This window comes from Callospermophilus lateralis, chromosome 12, assembly GCF_048772815.1.
Source record: "Callospermophilus lateralis isolate mCalLat2 chromosome 12, mCalLat2.hap1, whole genome shotgun sequence".
Taxonomy (NCBI): Eukaryota; Metazoa; Chordata; class Mammalia; order Rodentia; family Sciuridae; genus Callospermophilus; species Callospermophilus lateralis.
The window spans coordinates 458,020-467,392 of record NC_135316.1 but is presented as its reverse complement, the minus strand read 5'-3'; the positions used below and the strand labels follow the sequence as shown (position 1 = coordinate 467,392).

The 9,373-nt window shown below is 36.1% G+C and overlaps 1 pseudogene; it reads left to right on the top strand.

The window, feature by feature from the left end:
- The first annotated feature begins 7,630 nt into the window (after window positions 1-7,630).
- Window positions 7,631-8,307, top strand: LOC143388586 (small ribosomal subunit protein uS7m pseudogene; annotated as a pseudogene).
- The last annotated feature ends 1,066 nt before the right edge of the window (window positions 8,308-9,373 follow it).

The following is a 9,373-nucleotide window of genomic DNA, read 5'->3' as shown; positions in this document are numbered from 1 at the left end:
AAAAAATAAATATTAAAATTCTCTCTCTCTCCCTCTCTCTTTAAAAAAAAAAATGTTAAAAAAAAATTCTGGGTAACATTAACACACCTCTTTCACACTGAATAGATCTTCCATATAAAAGCTAAACAAAGAAACTACAGAACTCAATAATACAATAGAAAACTTAGACTTAACAGACATATATAGAATATTTCATCCATCAATGAGTGAATACACTTTCTTTTAAGTAGCAACAAATACTCTTTCTTCTAAGGTCAACATATAAATGACCTAACATTACACCTTAAAGCCCTAGAAAAAGAAGAAACAAATCAACACCAAAAGCAGTAAATAATTAAAGCAGAAGACAGGAAATAATTAAAATCAGAGCTGAAGTCAATTAAACTGAAACAAAAGAAACAAATGAAAAAATTGACAGAACAAAAAGTTTGTTCTTTGAAAAAAATTGATAAACCCTTAGCCATGCTAATGAAAAAAAGAAGAGAGAAAACTCAAATTACTAACATCTGTGATGAAAAAGGAAATATCATAATGGACACTACAGAAATTCAGAAGATAATTCGAAATTATTTTGAAAATTTGTATACCAATTAAAATAGAAAATATCAAAAGCATTGACAAATTTCTAGAGTCAGATGATTTGCCCAAACTGAATCAGGATGATATACACAATTGTAAACAATCAATTTCAAGCAATGAAATAGAAGATACCATCAGAAGCCTACCAACCAAGGACCAGGTGGACACACAGCTGAGTTCTACAAGACCTTCAAAGAACTAATACCAATACTCCTCAAATTATTTCATAAAATAGAAAAAGAGGGAACACTTCCAAACTCATTCTATGAGACCAGTATCATCCTGATTCCAAAACCAGATAAAAATACCTCAAAGAAAGAAAACTTCAGACCAATATCTCTAATGAAAATAGATGCAAAAATTCTCAATAAAATCTGGCAAAGGGCTGGGATGTGGCTCAAGCGGTAGCACACTCGCCTGGCATGCGTTCAACCCAGGTTCGGTCCTCAGCACCACATACAAACAATGATGTTTTGTCCGCCAGAAACTAAAAAATAAAATTCTCTCCCTCTCCCTCTCCCTCTCTTTCTTTAAAAAAAAAAAAAAAATTCTCGCAAATCAAATACAAAAACATATCAAAAAGATAGTGCACCATGATCAAGTGGGGTTCATCCCAGGGATGCAAGGTTGGTTCAACATAAGGAAATAAGGAATTTAATTCATCACACCAATAGACTTAAAGAATCATATGACTATTTCAATAGATGCAGAAAAAGCATTTGACAAAACATAGCCCCCTTCATGTTCAAAACACTAGAAAAACTAGGGGTAACAGAAACATATCTCAACATTATAAAAGTTATCTATGGTAAGCCCAGGCCAACATCATTCTAAATGGAGAAAAATTGAAAGCATTCCCTCTAAAAACTGGAACAAGACAGCGATGCCCTCTTTCATCATTACTATTTAACACAGTTCTTGAAACTCTAGCCAAAGTAATTAGATGAAAGAAATTAAAGACATATGAATAGGAAAAGAAGAACTCAAATTATCACTATTTGCTGATATAATTCTATACCTAGAAGATCCAAAAAAATTACACAAGAAAACTTCTGGAACTAATAAATGAATTTGGCAAAGTAGCAAAATATAAAATCAACACCTATAAATCAAAGGCATTTCTGTACATCAGTAACAAATCCTCTGAAAGAGAAAAGAGGAAAATCTCACCATTTATAATAGCCACCCCCACCCCCTGCAAAAAAAATATTTGGGAATTAAAGAAAGAGGTGAAAGATCTCTACAATGAAAATTCAGAACATTAAAGAAAGAAATTAAAAAAGACCTTAGAAGAAAAAACTATCACATATTTACTCATTTGCACAATCCTGAATTATAGGAAGTATTTCAGAATTGCTAAACTCTTATCACTATATAAACCAAAAAACCTACTAAGAATAGTTCAATTTCAATTGAATTTCACACACACACACACACACACACACACACACACACACACACACTTTCAGTTGTAGTTGGACACAATATTTTATTTATGCTAGGTGAGTGCTCTAAACTGAGCCACAACCCTAGCCCAGATTTCTTCTTTACATTGTGGTTATATAATCAAATTATTATACTCAAAAGTTACTTGATTGGTCCTTTCAACCCATTTTCAGTGTGATTATGTTAACTACTTGAAATAGATTTATTAGTTTGTGTTTATACCCTTCTTGTGGATTTAACTTCTGTGTGTGTGGTACTGGATTAACTTAACGTTTTGATACATAAAGCACTGATACACTCTCAAAATTCAAAACTACATAAACAGATTTTTTTTTCCAGAGAAGCAGCCTCCCCATTTCTTTCCTTGTCTACCTCCTTCGGGCTATCAATTTCATTAATTTCTGGTTTAGCCTTCACATCTATCATTTCACCTTCTTTCTTACATAAAAGGCAGTATAATATATATACATACTTTTCTACTTATGTATTAGAAATCACTTTATATCAACTTATAAAGATTTTCCTCACTCTTCTTGCAGCTATACAGTACATTATTGTATGGATGTTTATTCAACAAATTTTCTGTTCGGACATTTAAGGATTCCACAATATTTTACAATTACAGATGCTGCTGTGATGAATAACTTTGTGTACTCATACTTTCCTACTGTTTAAAATATATCTTTAGGAGCTGGGCAGAAGTACACACCTGTAAACCCAGGGATTCCTGAGACTAAAGCAAAAGAGATCACAAGTTTGAGGTTAGTCTCAGCAACTTAGCAAGACCCTGTCTTAAAATAAAATTAAGTGTGGGCGTGGTGGCCCATATCTGTAATACCAGGGAGGCAAAGGCATGAGGATTATGAATTCAAAGCCAGCCTCAGCAATTTAGGAGGCACTAAGCAATTCAGTTAGACTCTGTCTCTAATAAAATACAAAATAGGGCTAGCAATGTGACTCAGGGGTCAAGTGCCCCTGAGTTCAATCCCTGGTACTCTAAAAAAATAAAAAGGGCTGGGTATGTAACTAAGTGGTAGAGCACCACTGAGTTCAATCTCCAGTACTGCAAAAAAGTTAATTAATTAAAAAATATATATATATATGGAAAATTCCTGCAAGTGGAATTGCTAGGCCAAAGTGTATATGCATATGTAACTTGTAAGATATTACCAAATTACACTCTTATTACTACACAACAAACAAAAAAAAAACTACAAAGAATAGTTCAAATTTAATTGTATTTCTTTGCTAAAACCAAAAAAGGTTTTATCAGTTTACATTTCCCATAGTCTCACATTGGTTCTTAAATATTCTAATTACTACAAATCTGATAGGTAAGAAATGGAAATATTTTCATGAAAAGGGTTTTTGTAATTTATTTCAACATCTAAAAGTCTAATCTCTGTAATATTTTTCTCAGTGTTTTCCCTAGCTGCTGCATGTTTTCTTCTTCCTATATGAACTTTGGAATCAACTTATCTAGTACCAATATTTTATATTGATTTAAAAAAAAATTTTTTTGTAGTTGTAGATGGATACAATACCTTTATTTTATTTATCTTTATGTGGTGCTGAGGATCAAACTCTGGGCTCACACTTGGTAGGCAAGCACTCTACCACTAAGCTACAACCCCAGCCCTATACTGGTATTTTTACTGAGATTCTAGAAATGTTATTTTTATGATGTTGTGTTGTCCTATCTTGGAAGTGTGGATGTCTTTTCATTTAATTAAGGGAATTTTTGTGTTACTTAGAAGTATTTTAAACATTTCTTCATTTAGGTTCTACATGATTTTAAATTCCTAAATATTTTATTTCTTTTAATTGTCAGTGTAATGGGATTTCCCCCATCATTATATATTGTTTATCTGTATATATTAAGACTACTGCCTTCTGAATGTTAATTGCCTATTGTTAGTTTATGACATTCTTTCTTGCGTTGCTTTTCTTATTGATCATGTGTAGTATTCCAGATATATTACTATATCATCTGCAAACAGGGACAATATTACTTTTTATTCTCTAAATCTTATGCCTCTGATTGATTTCCCTTATCTAATTACATTGGCTAAGCCTCCAGTGCAATGTCAAATGATTGAAATTGATATCTTTTCCTATTCCTTGATCTTAATAAAAATGTCTCCAGTAATTATATACCATGTCTTGTGAGACTTGTCAACATGGCAAATAGTATTAATGATTCTAATAATGAACCATCTTTTCATTCCTGGTATAAATCTTACTTGGTCATGAGCTAATATTTTTATAATGTTATACAGGATTTTATCTGGCAATATTTTAGAACTTTTTCATAGATATTTATAAGTACGATGTATCTTTAGTTTTCTTTTTGTGTATGTGCTATCTTTATCTAATTTGTATATAATTTTATACTTGGTTCACAAAAACTGATGGAATAATTATGCTAAAAAGAAGTGTGATTTATGTGTAAAAGAAATCAAATTTTAAAAAATCTTCTATGATTTCATTTATCAAAAACTGTAGTGACAGAAACCAGATTAATGACCAGGGGAAAGAGGAGAATTACAAAGAGATATGAGGAATCTTATGGGAGTGATGAATGTGTTCATTAATTTGATTATAGTGGTGATGATAATGCATGTGTGTAAAATGGATCAAAATGTACGCATTAAAAATGTATATACTTTACTATACATTTATATCAAGTTAGCTGCTTAAAAAAATAAACAAAGCAGGCACAGTGATGCCTGCCTGTAACCCTAGCTACTCAGGAGGCTGAGGCAGAAGAATCACAAGTTCGAGACCAGTCTCTGCCACTGAGGCCCTCTCTCAAAACAAAAATAAAACTTAAAAAAGCTGGGGGTGGGGCATGTTATATAGTTTAGTAGTAAAGTGATCCTGGGTTTGATCCCCAGTATAAAAAAAAATAATTTTCAAATTAATGAGCAGAAACTAATGAAATTAGAAAATGAAAAAATACACCTAAAGAAAATAGAAAAAAAGGAACTTATAGAAAAAAGAGTAAAATATAATAAACATATAACAGAGGAGATTAATAAACCAAGTTTGTTCTGTGAAGACTTATCAAAACCAACAGAAAAGACACTAGTATGGTTTGGATAAGTATCCCCTAATTGTCCCTGTGGCTTAGCCTTACTCCCCAGTTTGATTCTATTGGGAGGTGTTACAGCATTTAAGAGGTGGGACCTAGTGGAAGGTCTTAAGGTCACACAGGACATGGCCTTAAAGGGGACCATGGAAACCTAATTGCTTTCATGTTTTTGCTTCCTGGCTATGAGCGAGCACTTTTGTTTTGCCACATTCCCACCATGATGTACCACCACAGACCCAAAGAAACAGGACCAATCAATCATAGATGGACCCTCTAAGATTAACAGCCACCATAAACCTATTTTCTTCATAAGTTAATTGTTAGAGTCTGCCGCGCAAGGACTTTTCAAGCAGTGAAAGCCGGCTCTTCCAGTGTCGCGAGCCCAAAACTAGACCTGACCTTGAGGCACAGTCTCGCGGGCTCTTACTCCCTGTGCTCGGAAGAAGTTTGAGTCCGGGACACTCCCGAGGGCCATCTGGAGCTGCCCTGGACGGGACGCTATAGCCAGCAGAAGAGCTACCAGCATCCCTGAAGTTTCATCATTTCCAATAACTAAGCTACAATGGTTCTCCCACACCTGAAAGCTAATGAGTAATGAGCACTATTAAGGCTTATTTAAAATGTAAAAAAAAACCTTGAGATAATGTACTAAATTGTTCAGAAGGTTGTTTTCTCAGTGCCTGCTGGAATACTACAGGATTTTTCTTTAGCCATTCGAAGTTCCTGCCTTCATCCCAGTGCCAGTGAAGATGAAGGTGGAAGAATTTACAGTGTTACTGAGAACCGAACGAAACTGCGTTTGAGAAACAGACGAGACTTCAGAGCTGTTGCTGTTTCTGCTGCTACAGCTTAGGCTAGCTGCCTGCAGAACTTACCTGGACTGTGACTTAAGCTAGCTGCCTGCAGAACTTACCGTGATTGTGATTTACCTGGACTGTGAGTTAATCTATTGAGACACTGTTTTACCTGGACTGAGACAACAAACTGTAATCTACAACAAATTGTAACTCGGTATCTTTGCTATCGGTGTTATTGCTGGTATTATTTTTCCAAGGGCTTCTTGCATGGAGCCGTCAATTGGCTTGGTATTGTGGCATTTTGTTTCCTCCCCTTCTGCTTGTAGCAGATTATTTATGGTGTTTGTGTAAAAACCACTATGGTCGTTATTTAAATTAAACAAAAGGGGGAATTGTTAGAGTCGGTAAACAAGTCTGGAAGGCGCCTGGCAACATGCCAGAGGGAGTGGTTTGTGAAGTAAGGCCAGCAAGCCATTAAGTGTGGAGATTCCTTATTGGTTGACCGCTGTATCTAGTTTATATTAATTAGATAAGCTGTGTGGAATGTATAAATATGGCTCCTGTCCTACAATAAACGGCTCCTACTCCTGCTGTATCAGTCTACACAAGTTGCTCGTCGTCACCCCCCAACCCCCCTCACCCCCGTTATTTTGCCCAGCCGGCCGGGCTTCGGCAGTTAATTATCTTAATTACTTTGTTATAGTGGCAGAAAGCTAACAAGGATATACACAAATAATTTAAGGACTGAAAAGAATCTTTGCATACAGCATAGATATGAACACATAATAATTGGTTGTTATGAACAACTGTGGCAATAAATTTTAAAGTTTATATGAAATGGGTAAATTTTTAAAAGATTAACTTGTCAAAACAAACAAAAAGAAACAGAAACTTAAGAAGTTATATCTACAGTAAAAAAAAATTCTACCCATAAGGATAACATCAAGACCATATATATTAATTTTTATGAACATTTATGGCAATAAAAGATTCCAATTTTACATAAACCACTCCAAAGTATAGAAGAAGGAACTTCCCACCTCAATCTACAAAGCTAGCACGATCTTGAAACTGAATCCTTCAAGGGCAGTTCAACTGTGAAAAATTCCAGGCTAATTCTTATTCACAAAAATAGATGCAAAAATTTCAAACACTAAATTAGCAAACCAAATCCAGCATACATAAAATAAGCCATGACCAAGTTCTGTTATCTCAGTAATGCAAGGTTGGTTCAGCATTAGAAAAAAATCAACTAATAAAACTCATCACAATATAAAATGAAAGCAGAAAGTCATATAAATATCACTTCCAAGATCTACAAAATAAACAGAATAATTAAACATCCATTCACAATGAAATCCATTCATGATGAAAACACTTATTGAACAAGAAACAGAAGGGAACTCCCCTAACCTGACAGAGGGATATATATTTTAAAATATAATAATCTGCAGTAAATTGAACTTTGGAAAGCTTTTCCTTTTAGATCAAGAATAATACAAGGGCTGGGGATGTGGCTCAAGCGGTGGCGCGCTTGCCTGGCATGCGTGCGGCCCAGGTTCGATCCTCAGCACCATGTACAAACAAAGATGTTGTGTCCGCCGAAAAAACTGAAAAATAAATATTAAAAAATTCTTTCTCTCTCTCTTTAAAACAAACAAACAAAAAAAAAGAATAATACAAGAGCCCCACACTGAAGTCTCTGTGAGGCTGATTGGGCCTGACACTAGGCATGCAGTGTACTGTCTGTCCACTTCTAAGGCAAACCCAGGTAATGTGGAGCCACTGTGGTCCTGAATTTGGGGAATCCCTAATTGACAAAGAACATTACCACAAGCCTGTGACTGAGCTCACTGAGCAGGAGAAATATGACCAGGAGCTCAAGAAAATTCAGCTCATCAACACTGCCCCAATGACAAAAACAAACTGTGTTTGAAGATGTAGTGATCAGTAAATTCACCAATATGATGATAAAAAGAGGAAACAAAGTACTGGCCAGATCCCTCATGAACCAGACTCTGGAATCTGTAAAAAGCAAGCAGTTTGAGAAGTACAATGCTACTTCTGGAGAGGAACAAGCAAACATCAAACACGACCCCTAAACCATCTTCCATCAAGCACTAAAAAACAATGAGTCTGTGACTGGGCTGGTACCATCCTTAAGGGTTGCCATTCTACCAGGTCCCCTTGCCCCTAGCCAACTAGTGTTATTGCTTCCTAGCCATGTAATGGATGATCACTGAATAATGGAGAGAATAAGTGCTGATGCTGGAGAAGCTGTCACACAGGCTTCTGCAGGCCTTTCACAACAAGGGCCCTGTGATCAAGAAGCACAACTCGTACAAGAGGGCCAAGGCCAACTGAGCCCTGGCTCACTGCCATTGTTGGTAGAGGGAGAGGAAAGGTTCCCAGAGGAGCCCAAGGCCCTCTGCCACACACACAAACAAAAAACCTCATAAACCACTGCACTTTTGAAAATTACCTGGGAATTAAAAAGTAGTTCATTTTTTAGAATAGAACTGCATGTTTATTGCCTATAAAACCTTCTTTGGGTCTAGAACTGGCTCTCCCTGTGCTATCTCTTTGTAAAGAGGTAAGATTTCTGGGCTGGAGATGTGGCTCAAGTGGTAGTGCGCTCGCCTGGCATGCGTGCGGCCCGGGTTCGATCCTCAGCACCACATACAAATATGTTATGTCCGCCGAAAACTAAAAAATAAATATTTAAAAAATTTTCTAAAAAAAAAGATTTCTTCCAAGAAACTCAGGGCCTAGTCTTCTCCCATCTCAGAGTAGACCTTTGGATGCTATGAAAAAGAAGCAATTTTAGTGTTAGAGAAGATTTATTAGAAAATCTTCACCCTGAACTTGTATAACATATTATACAATAACTACCATTCATTAAAACTGACTAGAGGAAAGCTAAAAAAAAATTCAATACAAGAATCAAGAATGCCCATTATCACCACTTTTATGCTCTGGGAATCCAAGCCAGAGCAGTAAATAAGAAAAACAAATAAAAGGTACAATAACTTTTGGGCATGATGACACATAGCTATAATCCCAGCCACTTGGGAGGCTGAGACAGGAGGATCACAAGTTTGAGACCAGCCTTGGCAGTGAGATCTTGTCTTAAAATTAAAAATGAAAAGGGCTGGGGATGTAGCTCAGTGGTAAACTGCCCCTGTGTCAATCCCCAGTGCCAAAAAGGGGGGAGGAGAGTACAATAATTGAAAAGAAGCAAAACCATTAGGAGTCACAAATGATGTGACTGTACATAGAGAGATCTAGAAGAATCTTCAGGGGATAGAGATGTGGCTCAAGCGGTAGCATGCTCGCCTGGCATGCGTGCGGCCTGGGTTCGACCCTCAGCACCACATACAAATAAAGATGTTGCATCCGCCGAAAACCAAGAAATAAGGGCTGGGGATGTGGCTCAAGCGATAGCGCGCTTGTCTGG